Source organism: Pangasianodon hypophthalmus, chromosome 16 (genome assembly GCF_027358585.1).
Source record: "Pangasianodon hypophthalmus isolate fPanHyp1 chromosome 16, fPanHyp1.pri, whole genome shotgun sequence".
Lineage (NCBI taxonomy): Eukaryota > Metazoa > Chordata > Actinopteri > Siluriformes > Pangasiidae > Pangasianodon > Pangasianodon hypophthalmus.
In genome coordinates this window covers 9,508,238-9,523,554 of record NC_069725.1, presented here as the reverse complement: position 1 = coordinate 9,523,554, position 15,317 = coordinate 9,508,238, and the positions used below count along the sequence as shown (strand labels likewise).

The 15,317-nt window shown below is 39.2% G+C and overlaps 1 long non-coding RNA gene across 4 annotated transcripts; it reads left to right on the top strand.

The window, feature by feature from the left end:
• Nucleotides 1-596: 596 nt before the first annotated feature.
• LOC117599283 (uncharacterized) lies at nucleotides 597-14,472 on the top strand. Of its 4 annotated transcripts, none has more exons than XR_004579745.2 (5): nucleotides 597-816; nucleotides 4,777-5,007; nucleotides 5,828-5,943; nucleotides 7,678-7,729; nucleotides 12,735-14,472. It is a non-coding gene; the product is annotated as an uncharacterized LOC117599283 (long non-coding RNA). The 4 variants fall into 4 exon arrangements; XR_008304085.1 differs by having other exon boundaries at nucleotides 598-816; nucleotides 7,678-7,721; XR_008304084.1 differs by having other exon boundaries at nucleotides 600-816; nucleotides 7,678-14,472.
• The last annotated feature ends 845 nt before the right edge of the window (nucleotides 14,473-15,317 follow it).

Below are 15,317 nucleotides of genomic sequence, written 5' to 3'. Positions count from 1 at the left end.
ATTATGTTGCATGCCACTGGTAATGGATCTCTTTCACTCGCAGACCATTGACCTGCTGGTTCCTGATACACCTTGGATGTACCTGGATCCAGTTTCTTAAGATGCTGGTAAAATGAAGTGTCGTATTTCCACGTTCCTTTTCCTCCTATTGCTCCTATGCTTTGCCAAGAGTACAGCAGAGAAAGAAACAGGAAGGATAAAGAATGTGGCTTTGAATGTAGTTCCATATATTAAGCCCTGATTGCCAAACCACTCTAAGCGTAGACGCATTATGTGGATTTAGGCCAGTGTCAGCTGCAATGACGGATGCTCCCTGCACACTTCACTCTCAAAAAGGGTCACCCCTTTATCCGGAGCAGGGGATTTGGATTTGGTGCCCCCTCCTATACATGCACACTCTTCATCTCCCCCCCCCCTTTTGAGGAGCGTCTTGTCCAGCTGATGCAGCCGAAGGGGTGGAGGGTAACGGTGGTGGCAGTGGGAGGGAGCTGAGGTGCACGCTGACCCTCCAGGTTGCGTTCCCCTTTAAAAGTCACGGCACACTCGCTCATGCAGGAGCTGCTGCGGCAGTAGGGGAACACTGCTGAGCTGTGCAGTTTGAAGAGCCAGCGAGCACGCACTGAGGAATAGGGAGAGGGAGAGGGAGAGGGAGGGAGAGATAGAGGGAGACAGCAGAACGAGGCGGAGGGAAAGAGAGGGAGCGAGCGCAAACAATGTCATTCCGTTCAGCAGGCGATGCTGCAGTCAACTTTGCTGCTGAAGTCAACCAGAGACACAGCAGAGGCTCCACATCCTGGGAAGTGAACACAAGGCTGAGTGAGTATACAGAACTTTGTTTATCTCTCAAAGGCTAAGGGAATAACTTTTCACCTTACGGTGTAGATCAGGTGCTTGAGAATTATCCTAGGAAGGAAGGATAATTCTTCCACTCGGCCCAGGCTCTTCGGGATGCTAGGTAAAGGATCTACATGATGAGTGCTCTTCTGCATTGAGTCTCCTGTTCTGGCAAAGCGTGGCCAACTGCTTTGCACCAGCCGGCTCGGCGAATGATTCCCGTGTGTGAGCTAACACATGGCATGATTTTTAAATAGCAGAGCAAGCCTCTCTGACAGGCGAAGAGGCCGGATGTAGGAGGGAATTAGGAGCCGTGTGGGTGCAGGGTCTATACATGCAGGCACAAATACAAGATATCAGTCCATCTTAGTCAGCAGTATGCTACATGCAGCTCTAGGATTCTGAAATGTCGAAGCGTTAGTTTCTCTCTACAGCTTGCATTCTGCCTCTTCCTGTCTATATGTTTAGTATGTGTGTGCCAGGAGGGAAAGAGTTAAGCAGTTTGCAGCAGAAGTGAAAGTGGAGACAAGTTTTCGAGGGCGGCCTAGCTGGGACAGAAGGTTCCCACTGCGGAACTGAATGCTCGGTGCATGTCATCTAGCAGTGTCACATCCACAAAAACCCTACAGCTGAGACAGAAGATTTTGACATTAAGTCTAAACTGACCAGGTGCACAAGAGCCCCCTTAGTGTGGATAAGTGTGTGTCTTTGTAAATGGTAAAAAGGAGCTGCTAATACTCTGATATTTGGGTGATTATACGACTGGATTCAGTGTTTCTTTAATTTCATTTGTTCTGTAATTGAACACTTAGGCTTTAGCCACCATTCGGCCACTACTTGACCAAAGAAGTGCACACAGATTGAGAAAAATGTGGAGGGCGATGACAATGGCGGGTTATCTATAGACACATAACTCTTCCTGTGATGCAGGCTTATATTTTCCCTCTTTTAAAGTGTGCATTGTGTCCAAGTGTGCCCTTGGAATCTATGCTATTAAAATAAACATCAGCCTATAGTAAAAGCTCGCTCGTAGACTTTATTTGATTTGTTTCCTCACGCTAAAGTAGTGTGTAAACTCTCACTGATAAGGTAACACAATGAGCTTCAGGCGTTGCTCAACATTCAGATATCCAGGGCCTTGCAAGAGATTTAGTTTTTTATACTTTATACACGATGGAGTGAGGAGTGATACATCATTGTCAGATTTCACAGCTTGACATCATTAGCAGAAACTGCAGTTTTCTGCAGCTCCTTGCTGAATGGTGGTGGGATGGGAAGGGATGGGGGGGGTATAAAGGGGGAGGATTGGGGTATTGCTGTTGCTGCAAATTGCCGCACTCACCTGACACTCTCTGCACATACACACACACACACACACCCTCCCCCCACCACCACTATTCTGTCCCATCTTTCTCCCTTCTTCCCTCTCCCTTTCAATCTCTTCCTGATCTCCTTCTCTCTTTCTTTACCTTACTCTAGCTCCCCAGAGAGCAGCTGCCTGGTATAGTGCAATGTGAGCATGTTTTTTTTTTTTTTTCCTGTGGGACAATAAAAAACTCAGCAAAGCATGCAGCACTTTTCCTGATTTCCATCCCATGTGAGCAGATACAGTGAGAAAAAGAGAGAGAGAAAGAAAGAGCGAGAGAAGCAGAGACTCTCCTGCAGTGTCCTGCAGCACAGCTCCTGCAGTGTTGGGTTAGCCTGGAGCAGCAATGCAGTCACATGGAGGGAATGAGTGAGTGAGCACAAGAGCAAGAGAGAAGAATGACTCTGCTGCTGAGTTTGGCAGCTATGAGCGTCAATGTGCCCTCTGTGTATACAGGAGACTCCAAAGAAACAGACAGATTAGCCTGACCACCACCACTCCTACCCCCCACCCCACCCCCACCCCCTTCACACATACACTTTCCGCCAATGGTGCATTGTCCCGTACCAGTGCTCTAGTCCTCCCCCGATGATGTAATCAATGCAGCAAGCTTTGAACTTGCTCCACTAAGAATTCCTACGGCTATCCTGGTGAAGACACTTCGTCCCCTTCACTGTGCATGCCATTCATATATTTTCCTAACCCCCTTTCAGTCATTTTTGCTGTATAATAATGAAAGACACAGATCATTTACTGCCAATAAATGTAGTTTCATTACAAAATGGTGCCAGATTTAAAGCAGTACACTTCACCGAGACTGTTCCCTATATACAATTCAGACACAGGGAATCAGTGGAGTGTTTCAGCCTCATATAGGGAACGTGCTCTATGGATTCTGATGACTCAAGAGAAATGGGACTCCAATGCAGTAGGCCATTCGCCTATCACTGTCTTAATGGCCACTGCAGCTTCTGGCTCACTCTGCCACATGTGTAAGGGGGATCTCTGCAGTGGGACACACTCATGCAGATGTGCACCCTCACTCTTAACAGGCCCACACTCCAATCCATGAAAGTTCAATACACATGCAGGTTATAGCGCGAGGTAAATAAACATTGAAAAACATGATTTTTGCAAATAGGAAAAGTAAAAAATAAAAAAAACAACAGAGTAAGCGAGGAACTCTATCAGAGTGGGGCAAAACCAAAGCATGGGGAGAAAATGTCAAGGTGTATAAGAGTGCGCTGTAGCGGAAATGGGAAATGCTGGCTTTTGTGACTTTGTTCCGTTTATTGATAAGGTCATCAGTATGAAAGTGCTTGGACACAGTAGAGTGGAGTGCAGTCACCGTCCAGCTACTGTACAGTAGCCCAGACTGCAGAGAGAGGAAGACAGAGAGACTGCTGAGCTACGCTGTAACTCCAGGGTGCTGCGCTTGTAAACCCGCGTACTGTAAGCATCCACTACACCCGCCTCCTGCAGAGACGTCCAATTGGTTCACACTTAATTAGGCTTAAACCACAAAAAGAATTAATTCTTATAATCAGTGGGGAATACATCAGTTGGAAAGCTAAGACTGTAGGACTTCACAGTGTATGCACACAAATGAGCACATGATGGGATTGTACTTTTAATATTAAGCTGTTTAGTGTCTAATATGTGTGAGTTATATTGCTTTAGGATCGTGGTTGAAAATTTTCTTGGATTAGAGCTAACAGTGTGTGGGCCTGACACCTCACCTGGACTGCTGGTTTTGAATAAACCCTCATTTAAACAGCTTTCAGACAAGGCACTTGAAAAGAGTGTTAAAGAAGACTATAGTCAGGTTCAGTGTCCATTTATAAAGCTCCTCCAACAGGGGGTGCAATGGATGCATGCTAGCTTTTTAAGATTTTACAGTTCACTCCAGTATTAAATCATGATGCCGGTTTTGTCCAGCATTAAATGTTACAGTAGAAAGGATCAATAATTCAATATAATTATAATCAGACTATTCCATGATATGATCAGATATTATTATTCCTAGTTTCGACTCTCCGTGATTTAGAAACAAGCAAAAGGCTCAATTGTTATCCATAATAATTCATATGACTCATATAAAATCATATTTTAAATGATATAATTGTGTAAAAAATGTATATGGACACAGAATGGGAATGTTAATGTCAAGTATTATTATTATTAAATTTTACAGTTTAGCTGTAGGTTTACTTTAAGCACTGATATAAAATTATTTATATGACATCTCATATACATTATTTATTTATTTAGTTAGTTAGTTAGTTAGTTAGAGTGCACATGTGTAAATATTGTATGTGTAAGTGAATATTTGCTTTTTGACTTAGGACACAGTAGTAAATAAAATAAATATTTCACTTATCCTCTTACCTCTGATACTGATGGACCAAACTCTTACCTTTCCCTCTTCCCAATTTCTTTTTCCTTCTCTCTATCCCAATTTCTTTTTCCGTCTCTCCTGTCTTTCCTCTTGTTCTTCACCCTTTCCATTTCTCCCTCCCCCTCCTTTCCCTTCCCCCTTTCTCTTTCTCTCTCACCCCCTTCCTCTTTCTTTCTAGGGGGCGCTCTCTGCTCTACAGGAACATGCCTTGACTTGTACCGGCTTGTCTGAAGGCAGCTCGGGTTTGTGGTCAACACAGCAGCTGTGTGTGTGTGTTTGTGTGTTTGTTTGTTCCCTCTGCACACTGACCCTGACCAGGGTAAAGACAACTACACACGTCTTGTTTCTACCGGTACCTCTGTGTGTCTGTTCTGTGCACTGGACTTACAGCTTTAAGCCCCTGGACTAGGTAAGAGACTTTTGGGGTGTGTGTCACAGGTAGTGTGAACACCCTTCTCTCTAAAACTGCTTATTTAGTGTCTTTCTTACCACTTACAGTGTGGAATTAACACCCAACATTTCATTTGTGTCCAGCTTTATGTGTCAGCTCAACAGAGTAGGTGTTCCTTCAACACTGTAAAGGTGTTAAGTCTGTAGGAGGTAATCTAACACCATGATTTAGTTTGTTTGAATTTCGAAGGAGTTCATTCATCACTGTGGGTGTCAGTTTTACACTGTAATAAGTAAACTTAAACACTGTAATATCTAATTTAAGTTCTCTGTAGGAGTTAAGTCAATATTGTAGGTGTTAACTCTATAATCTATAATTAACTCTATAATCTAGGTGATAATTAAACTTTGTATAAGGTAATTCAACACTGTAATACAATACAGTTAGTGTAAATGTAACTCTGGTCATACATTTAAACCTCGAATATATACATATATGTATTATTTGCATGTGATGATGCTAATTACAACAGCCGTAATATTTTTAGTAAATCTGACATGTTGTGTTGTGCTGAACTGAGCACTTCTGTTAAGTCTTATGTTTCTTTCATGGCCATGGCCGCCATGTTCAGTGAAGTGTGAGTTTACACCCACTGTCACCTCGGCCCCTTCCCTGAACAAATAATGCCGATTTGAGGAACAGAGGAAATCAATTTACTTACTGGAAATGCCCATCTAAAGCTTTTTATCACTTAGTGCTTAACAAAGCAAAGGAATTGTCAGTCTCTGAGATCATGTGTGTGTGATCATAGAATGTGGTTTGTGTTTTTATTCAACAGCAACTATGTCGGTGGTTGTCCCTTCACTGGAAAACCCCAACTTTACCATACTTTAGTCTGTTCCTTCACACAGAGAGCGACGGTTAATCTGCTCCTGCAGCCCAAAGAGACATTAGGTAAGTTAGCAGATATTTGAACATAGATATATAATTTATTTAGATTTTTTTGACATATATATTGTATAACAATTTAGTCTTCCAAAAGATGTTCTTTAAATGGATTTTGATTGAAATTCAGGAGTTTTAAAAACAGTAAAAAATTTTAAATCTTTATAAATGGCTCCCAGAGATTAATTATATATATATATATTAATTTCTATATTTTTTTTTTTTACATTTTAAGGATTTGATGTTAGAATTGTAATGCAGTCCATTATTTTTAACAAATACAATTAAAATTCCCATAATATAAAATTAAAATAATATTAAAATTCCCATAACATAGTTTATTTTCCTGTTAAGACCTTTAAAAAATTAATTGTGGAATATATAATATTTATATGCATTAATATTTTGAATGCAAACACAGACAGTCTTGTCTTTGATCCATTTATATAGTGACTGGTAAGGGAACTGTGACAATTTTGATATTGAGCCATATTATTATAATGTTCAGAATGTCAGACAGAATCTTGTGTATTTAGGGTCACTATACATAAAAATGATATTGAACAATATAAAAATACAATAAAAATTTATATGAAACAATGTAAAAAATGTATAGATATATACTGCATGATGTTGCTAAAATATCGTACTGTGACATTACATTGCATTGCATTACATTACATTGAGATTTAACACAGTACTTTGATCAAAAAGATCGTCTGTTGAATGACATGAGATTGGTCAGGATGTTCGCAGCACACCATAAACATGTGTGATTTGTTAGAAGGCTCATTTGCGTACTGCAGCTTTCTGTGATATCAGTATTGAAAATGCTACAAAGCATATACCATGAAGCTATATTATTTTAGTATGTATGCTTATATCAGTCTCTAGAAGCAATGCAGTGATGTTAGTAGTGCATTTTTCTGGCTGAAAGGTGAGGTATTAAATTATTAATGCTCTCCGGTTCTACAAATAGAGCTTGCATTGATCACCAGTCTCTTGAGGTAACTGATACTGTTTAGGAATGCAGTGTTTGCACTTTGTCTTCCCAGATTGTTCCTTACTGTCTCCTGTTTTTTGGGTGGGACGGTAGCAAGTTTCCCCCTTGTCAGTCATTTCGGGCATGAGAGTGCGGAGGCTACTGTCGGATATCCCATAAGAGATTTTCATCCGTGTTCATTTTTTAAGATTGACATATTTAGGAAAAAATTGGGGGATACGATTTTATTTCACTTTTTAGTTCTTCTTTTCAGGCATTTCTATTTAGAGTGACTTTTTTTTCCCCCCGATCTGTCTCATCAAATCCCAAAATGTTAGTGACATTGAGATCAATTTAATTGACACCCATTGTACTGCTTTACAGCGAGCTTTGTGAGTGACACTGTGTTTTGCGGCAACCCAGATACTAGATATTTTGCAGTATGATAAAAAAAAAGGTCTTCTAAGCTCTACACTGTTGTTCAGGTCTGTACCCAGGGTCAATATATTTTTTATCATATATTGTTAAAATAAGTATATAATACACAAACATTCAGCACTTTGAAATGAACAAAGGGCATATACAACACATGCCTCAGGTGACAAGTACTTTCCCTTTAAGATGATTAAGCTTGTGGAATGTCTGTGTATGCTGTGGTAGAATGGACAGAGTGATAGTACAATACGTGTGCGTGTGTGTGTGCGTGTGAGATAGAGAGAGAGCGAGAGAATAACTATCATTTCTATACTCTTCGTTCACAGCAGCTTCATCAGATGTTCTTGCAGTGACTGAGAAAAAAAAGCAGGTACAGTGGTGAGCTCATTTATGTATTATTCTTTGTGCCTCTGTGTGTTCCCTAAGTCTGTCTCTCTATTCATTTCTCCATCTTTCCTACCTTATTTCCATATTTCATATACAATAGCTTGGTCATTTTTATGTAAACCTTCTATTCATGACCTCATGTGACCCTTGGGTGCCTGATGTTAACTCGTTTAGTAAACAGGAAGTTACAAAAAGCAGTAGTATTTTCACAACAAACAAGGAGGAAAAACTATGTCTAAAAGGATTTTTTTATTCCTGAGGGTTTCATTTTCGACCACCAGACGCAGGATTAGCGTCCTATAGCGTCACTTTCACACTGTGAGTAAATTTGAGAGAAGTATAGATGATGACTCAGGACGTTAGGAATGTCAAATCCCTTATATCAACCTATTTTTGAGAGCTACGATGTGAATCAGTAAGGAGGTCATGTGTCAGAGGTGTGCAGGCACACACACGCTGGTGGCAGGGCTGGGGAGTGCCGGCTGGCAGTCGCATGTTTTTCCCCTACTTCCTGAAGGCCGGTATTAGGGATTACATCAGGGTTAAGGCAGCATGGAATTCCTGCCGTCATGTGCCCTCGTCTGCCTCATGAGACACACGCACGAACACGACGCTGTAGTTTGGCAAGTGTAGCAGAAAGGAGATCACGAGGTTTTTGATTGCGTTTGTGCCTCTGTATGTGTGTGTGTGTGTGTGTGTGTGTGTGTGTATGTGTGTGTTGTTGGTAGGGATTGTGAGGCTGTAAGTTTTGCATAGTCTAGGCCAAAAACAGTGACAGCTTTCTTTCCTTTTGCTATGAGGTAAGGTGGAAAGATTCCATGTATGTATTATCTGGAAATTGATGGTTTTATGACCACAATGTGTTTAAAAGGTTGTGTTTATGAGTATGATGTGTTTTACTGCACCATTACCTCGATCAGTTTCAGTGGCACTGGCAGTTGGATCCACCTGTAATTTTGTGCTGAACATGTGATCAGACAAGTGGCATGTCGGCTCACATATTTTTCTAGTCAAAAGAGTTCTCCGCCTCAAGCAAGCGTGTAAAGAGGTGACGTGCAATGATGCAACAGCACGCACCTGGCATTGCAGGACCAACAGGGTGTGTTAAATATGAAAATGAAACAGACGATAGAACAGGAGGATAACTAGATTAGAAGTGTGTCTAATATTTATTTAACAGAGCTTGTAATTTTCATGGGGAGAACAAAAAATTGGGTATGACTTTATACATTATAAGAGTTTAAGCTTACTTGCTGTGTTGCTCAACTCAAGATCAGTTTCAGTTTGACTCAATTGCTTTCAGTCATTCCCACAATCCTTGGCCGAAATGACTCTTGAATAAGGCAGTAAGCAGAGCAGGAACTGAAATAGCCTCCTAATTACAGGTGTGTTTGCTCAAGCACTGATAACACATCTGGCCCCTGGAATGTTGTGTCAGCACCTATCATAAAACAGCATGAATGGTGCCAGACTGTCCGATACTGGAAGCACAGCCTCAGAGGTGGATAAGTTACTGTTTCAGTACATTATTGTCCTCTTCAATGATTATATACATTTTATTACCTGTGGTGAGCATCCAGTAGAGTCTAAGATGTGTGATTAGATGAGTGATTCGCTGGCTATTTTGATGAATCACAGCTTTCATGTGATCCAACGACATAAATAATGTGGGTTAAAAACAATACAGACCAATCATTAACCACGTTGCATGATAGTTTGACCAGTTCATTTAAACATATCACAATTTTTGTATAATCACATCACAGTATAATTGCAGTATACAGAATTTTTTTTCCAATCATCCCTCCACTCATCCTTCCTCTCACCTGATAAATATTTAGTCTCTCTAATCTCTTTATCATATTGGAAATAATGATAGAAAATGAGGCTTTATGACAGTGAGGTCACTAATTAAAGGAATATTCAATACTCAATATTTCAATCCAATCTCTAACTACTAATTCTGTAATATATGTGTAATTACCATGGGTAAGACTTTTGATGTTTCCATATGCTGAGAAAAAAAACCCAGACAACATATTTACTTGAAATTCACTTATAATGGACATTTGAGGGCAGTTGTTCAGTTACATCAATAAATGTTTACAGTACACATCCATATAACTACAACTTTTCAATCCTGGGAAATGTAATTATCCTTATTTACACTATATAATACATGAAATTTCATGTAATTCATGAAAGCATTCTATACCCTAACAACTGTCCTTATACTTCCATTCTAAGTGAGTGTCAAGTAAACATGTTTTTTATTCTTTTATCCATGCAGGGAAACATGGAAACTCTTGTCTGTGGTAATCGCACATTCACTATACAGATGCAATAAACAGAGATTACTTTGCAAAATGGTGGCGTATTCTATTAATCGATTTAATTTTAACTGTAGAAACAAGCGCAGATCTGAGACTTAAGACATATGAATCAGTCTATGATTCATGAAACTGTCACGCAGCATAAAAACAAGCATGATTTGAACACAGTTGATGAATCAGTTTCAGCTGCATGGATGCAAGCTCCCGCCCACTATTTAAATGTCATATGAATACAAGCCTCAGTTTAACCTCATATACCTCATATCTAATTTTCATGAAATACATCCTAATAATAGTGATAGTAAGCCAATAATAGGAAAGCATTCAGTGGTTATTCAAGATCGGAAGGAAGAGGTAAATGAAGAGGAGAAAAGAAATTTCAGTGAAGCTGAGTTAGAGGTGTTTTCCAAAGCCTCAGAAACGGCATAGAAGGTAAGCACAAAATGAGAACTTAAAATAAAATCGATCAATAAATTAAAACTACTTGAACAGAGGAAAGGACGGTATGAAAGGTTTGGCTTTTCCAATCCCTTGTTTTAACTGAAATTAATGGAAGCTTGTAGGTGTATATACATAGATAGATATGGACAGGTGTGCTGCGTTTTTTAAATAAAGCTGTTTAATATCAAAATCAGTTGGAACGTGAACTATTTATAGCTAGATTTTTATTTGAATTATCTGATATATTTTTTACTATAATAGGTCAGATTTATTTAATGATTTATCTATAAGTATAGGTGAGGCATGTTCCCATCCTGAACAAACCTTATTTTCTGGGAAAAAATGAAACATTAAAAATCAGACTAACAAAATGAATAAATCGCACATGTGTTTTAGTGTTGAAATTAGATTGTGTTATAACCTCAAAAACCTCTGTCCAAACCTGTCCAAACCTCTGTGTCCAGGTCACGGTGTTATGGTGCCTCTTGTACACAAATGCACCACAAACTACTCAACTCAAGGGCTAATAAGCTGACAAAGATTCACATTTGCTAATTCTGATTCATACTTATAAACTGACACTTGACACTTAACCTCACTAGCTATATATTAGTACAAGGTTTCTGTGGTTAGTAACGTTCTTTCATTTTTATTTTTATTACCTATACTACTACTGCTTGCTACATTTGCTCTTATTATTGATGATATTGGTATTATTTCAGGTTGTTGAATATTTACACGCACTCCATATAGATATTTGCTCGTACAGATATTGACAGAATTTGTGTACTCGCATTTGGTGATCAGATTTGACCAAACACAAGTGTGATGAATGAGGGTCACTGTTTCACACTGGGATTTATGAGCTTGCAGTTGCTGACTGTGAGAGTAATGCATAAAGCTTGACCACATTGTCCTTGACAGGCACTGATTTCTCTCTCTCAACCTCTCTCTCTCTCTCTCTCTCTCTCTGTCTTGTTCATCCTTTTCTTTCCTTCTCTATTGTAAGTGAGAGGAGCAGGCCGGCTTCTATCAGCTGTGAGACCCATGTCTTTGTCAGAGCAGTGAAGAAAGAGAGAGAGAGAGGGAGAGAGAGAGAGAGAGAGGGAGAGAGAGAGAGAGAGGCAAGTAACCTAAAATAACCCAGTGGTGGGGAATACCAACTGATAAACCTGAACACTGTCTCTGTGGGTGTTCAGCAACTCATAGCCTGGGCTCTACCACTTTTCTTCCTCTCACACTCCTACGGCATGTTCATATCAGCCACCTTTCTTAGAAACACCAACACATGCACACACTCACACACACACATTCACACACACACACACACACACACACACCAAAAAAACTATACTCCCTCATCTAATAAGTTCTTTAAGGCAAATATAGTGAGTCACCACTTTTTATGAGGTTGAGAATGTGATCATAGTTTATAGCCTAGAGAGACACATTGGCAAAAGACTGCACTTACCTACACAAAGTCGCATAAGTCTCTTTTTGGGCCTTTTCTTGTTTATTTTTTAAAACCGTCTAGTTTATTTTTTTAAGATTACACCCTTTTGTATCTAGGGGGTCAGAGTGTTTTGTGGACTATGTAACTACGGAGTGACTGTATATGCCCTCCACCCATATGAATACACACACACGCACGCACACACACACGGGCACACACACACACACACACACACACACACACACAGCTCATGTCTCATTCTGTAATATATCAAACAAATTCAGAGGAATATTTACATGCCGTATTCCCAGTCCCTGGTTGGTTGCTGTCCACAACTGGTTGTCTTGTATTCTGAATTCTTAGTCATTTCAATTTTATTCTATACTGGTTCCTTTTTATTCTGTGCATTTACATTGCTTATGGTGTCAGATAAATTTATATAAAAAGTAATGCGTAAGACTCTGGACTACCGAGGTACCTCTTTATAACTTTGAACAGGTAAAAGAGGGCGTGACAGTGAAACATGTTTGCTGAAAATATAATTACAGTCATTTGAAGTGTTTAAAGTAACAGTATTTTGGATATTGAGTGACACTGAATTACTGTGCACAATTAGTGTAGTATATCCTGAGCTAAAATAGCTTTATAGCTCATATCTAGTATAAAAAGAATACCTGTTATATATGCCATGAGCATCGTGTTCCCCAAAAGTTAAAATGAAACATGAAACCTACACCACTTTCATAACTTTTTTTTTTTTTTTACACAGAATCAACTCATCATCTCTGTTAAAAAAGAGAACTTCAAGACTGTTACACCTTAGTGTGAAATTTTTGCACTTGTCTGTCATCAGCTGCTATAGTAAAACATTTGGACATTCAAGAAACAGCTCATAAAAACCCCTGCTTGCTGACACAAAGGCTTCCAGGAAGTAGGACGTGTATATCCAAAATGAGTTCTCAAGGGAAGAGCACGAGGAAAATAAAGAGGAGAAGTAAAAGAGCGGAAGAGAAGGAGGAAAGTAGAAGAGGAGGCGTGTTAAGAGAAGAGGCTATTGTGAGTGTTTCTCTGGCAGTGTCTTAGCTGGTTGTTGTGAGGAGTGAGAACGAAGCAATCAGCAAGTATACTGCCGCAGAAACTCGTCACCATGCGAAGCCTGTCCAGCATCTTCAACACGTTAACCTAGAGAAAGAAGGAACTCCATTTTATCCCTTCAGCCTCCATTTCAGGACTGCTCAGCACTGTGAGACAGTGACATATTCCTTAATATTTGCACATTCATTTCTCATTTCTTGTGTAGTGTTTCATTCTGTAATGTATTATAATTTTAAACTGTGTTCTCTTGTTTCTATGAGTTTCTCTTGTAATAAAATGAGGTGAAATATGCTGCACAATTTTGCTTTTTGACCAGCAAGGCTTCAGTCACCTGTTGCAATAAACCTTTTTTTTTTTTATAGCACCTTTTGACAGTGGCAGTCTGGCCGTAATGTGGGCTCGCTGTCATCCTGGCATGTAGTTGAACATCTGCAGTTGTTTCACAGACTGACGACACTTAGGTCTTAATAAAGTAGCTGCTATCTAGCACTTCTCTCTTTTTAAGCTGTGATTGCATTAAGTGTACCACTTTGCTGAAACATAGTAGAGAAGTCAGACATCCATTTGGCTGTGCCAGAGAGCCTTTTTTTCCAAGATGTTAAGTCTGTTCCAAAGTCTGCTTCAGCAGATTACGATAATATGATTCTTAAAGGAAAACACTGAAACACAATAAATATGCTTATATTGAAATATTTGTGATGTGCTTAGCAATTCTGATGCTGATTTGTCTGCTGGTGCCGTATTTTTGTTATTGCCATGAGACGTTGTCTCAGGGACATTGCTAGCGCAGTTACAATGGCAGTCAATAGGAGAAATAATTTGGAAACATACGTGAGAATGGTCAGGTATGACTGTTATCAGAGTCAGAATCACTTTATTGGACAAATGTACAAGTGTACATGAATTTAGAACATACAATACACAAACAAACAAGATTTAAACAGACCTACAAAATTGCGGATTATAAAATATAGTATAATAAACACAATACAAATACAAAGTCTACATACAACACTATATGGTAAATGGAAGGGCAGTTTTGCTTATTTGTGGCTTGTTGAGAGAATCAACAACACTTAGGGAAAAAGTTTCTGAAACACATTTTTTTTTCAGCTCGGTTCTTCGCCCTGACGTCATGCAGCTCCAGAACTGAGAGCTGCTGCTGACTGATCAGCATTTCTGCTGTGCTGTCTGTCTCTAAACAGGAAGAGCCTGAGCTGAATCACACAGTTATAGATGAGGTTAAGATGCTTTCAGTGATGGATCGGTTGTACTAAAACAGAACCTTTTGAGAAATGTTAAGTTTCCACGACTTTCTTAGAAAGAACACTCCTGAAAAGAGCAAGAGTTTCTTTCACCATTTTTCAGCGATGTTCAGTGTCACAGATGAAGAGCTGAGAGAGCTGGACAGATTAAAGGATTAAAGTGCTGCTGCATTGGTCTCTGTAGGTAGAGATGAAACAAGCGTTGCATCCCATTGTTACCACTATGAGCAAGCAAAAAAAAAAATGGCATTATGAGTAATGGAGAAAACCAATAACCAAAGTGAAAACAGCCCAACATGTCATTGAAAGATGCTTAGACTAAAAAAAAAATCCAATACAATGAATGAATATGAATTTCAATACAAAATCTTGAACACCACTGAAGATCGCATATTATTGATAATGATTAATATAGAAGTCATCCAAGGTGGATTTTACTTTACATAATAAAAGGAAATGACAGTAAATGATACTCTTTTACATTTTATATTTTATTAGATTTATAAAGTCGAAGTATAAAATATACAAAGTATAAAATATTATCAGTTGTGAACATGTTCAGTGACGTGTGCAGTAAAGTGGAATTTTTTTTTTGTTGTATTCAGCGATTTGCTTGGTTTTCCTTGCGAACAGCAGGTTGTTCAAGTGTGAGAAGAATCTCTTGGCAGTGAGTCAGAAGGGGCTTTTGGTGGTGAAATCATTTTCTGGTGCTGATGTGCCTGTGCTTGAAATAAAGGAAGCTCACATTCAAATCTGTGTCAAAGATGACTGAATTCCTTCTATATTTAATGCAGTAAATCAGTTCATTTGTTTAAGAAGATCTTTACAAAAGGTGAGACCTTTTCTTTAGAAATGATTTCACCTTTAGTGAAGGTCTTCTTAAACAAATGAACTGATTTACTGCATTAAATACAGAGGATCTGCACTAAAGTTGAGAGCACTTCTTTAGAAACTGAGAGAAACTTATCATTCAAATCAAATTAATATTGAAC